The sequence below is a fragment of the Corvus kubaryi genome, unplaced genomic scaffold (genome assembly GCF_017639235.1).
Source record: "Corvus kubaryi isolate FWS band 111438036 unplaced genomic scaffold, C.kubaryi_AGA036_p1.0 114, whole genome shotgun sequence".
Lineage (NCBI taxonomy): Eukaryota > Metazoa > Chordata > Aves > Passeriformes > Corvidae > Corvus > Corvus kubaryi.
This window is the reverse complement of record NW_024580653.1, coordinates 444363-445954: the sequence shown is the minus strand read 5'-3', so window position 1 is coordinate 445954 and position 1592 is coordinate 444363.

Genomic DNA, 1592 nt, shown 5'->3' with positions numbered 1-1592 from the left:
TGACAAATTATTTAATTAGCACATATGCCATTTGTCTCCACAGCTGTGTTCATCGTTCTAATTGCAAAGCAGCCCTAATTTATTGCGCCTATATTGCTCCCTAACACTAACACGGTAATTATACGCTTCCATTAGCCCACTACATCCTATGGAAGGAGAAAAAAAAACGGGAAAAAAGAAGATTAATTCCTCCACACGGTGTATCTCTGCACTAGCAAAGGTGTGGATCACTCGCCGGCAAGGGGAGCTCAGGCAGCAGCTGGAAAAGTGACACTTTCCCCGGGCGTTTTCCTCCCAAACACTTTCTTTAAACTTTTTCTTGCCGGGATCTGTCCGTTCGCGCTTTGTTTTGGGAAGCGTTTCCTCGGGCGCACAACCCTGTTTTGAGATCTCCACCTGCTGGAGAAATCTCGGCACGCACAAAGGAGCTCCGGGAAAACCCCGGCTCCTCCGCGCCCAATCCGCTTCTCCTCCTCCTCCTCTTCCTCCTGCTGCTCCTGGGCAGCGGCGCTTCCCCCCTGTCCCACCTGCAGCTCTTCCCCTTCCCACATCGGCTGGGGCCGGTTCTGGGCCCTCTGGGATGCGCTGCTCCGGGCACGAGAGGTCCAAGCCCTCCACAAGTCACACCGGAGAATCTGGTGACGTTTCTGTTCTGGCAGCTTCTTGGGAAGCATCCCGATTTTCTTGCTCTGATAAACCTGGGAACAGTGGAAGGGGATCGGAGCTGGATGAGCTTTAAGGTCCCTTCCAGCCCAAATCATCCCGGAATTCTGGGATTCTGGGATTCTCAAACGATGACATCTTTAACACGAGAAAAAGCTGGGAGCCAGAACCTCTCTCCAAACCTCCCTCATGAGGGCTGGTGCTTCCCCTGAGGGGTGACGGCTGCAGGAGCCGGGAATGCCACTGCCCCAAAGCAAAGCTGGAGCTGAGCCCGTCAGAGAATCCCGGGATGCTCCGGGAATGCTGCCCCGGGTGGCCCTGTTCTCCCTGACCCCACAGAAAGGAAAGAAAGGTCAGAACCGGGGTCTGTTGTCAACTCGGGAAGGGGAGAAGCCGCCTCAGATCCCAGCTCAGCGCAGCAGCCGAACAGCTGCCGGGTTCTCTCCTCGTTAGGCAGAGCCTTTCAGTGCATCCCCAACTTGGGAGCGCTCAGCTAAGCCCGTCTGAAGTTGAGAGGATTTAAGCAGATGCCTCTCTCTCTTTAAGCCGGGGCTTAAGCCCCCTGAAGGGCTGCGGAGCTGCCGAGGGCGGTGGCAGCTGCAGGAGCCCTTCCCTTCCCTTCCCTTCCCTTCCCTTCCCTTCCCTTCCCTTCCCTTCCCTTCCCTTCCCTTCCCTTCCCTTCCCTTCCCGTCCCTTCCCTTCCCTTCCCTTCCCTTCCCTTCCCCCGGCTGTCCCGGCCGGGATGGGATCTCCAGCCCTCAGGACAAACTCCTCTGGCTCCGAATGCCAGCTCCAGCCGGGCTGATGGATGAAGGGCTCGGGGCGATGCCAGCCGTGCCCGCGGGCAGTGAGGAGCTGCTTCCATCCGTGCACACCCCAGGACTGCCCCCTCTCTCCCCCGCAGATGTCGGTGACAAGGGACGACAGCC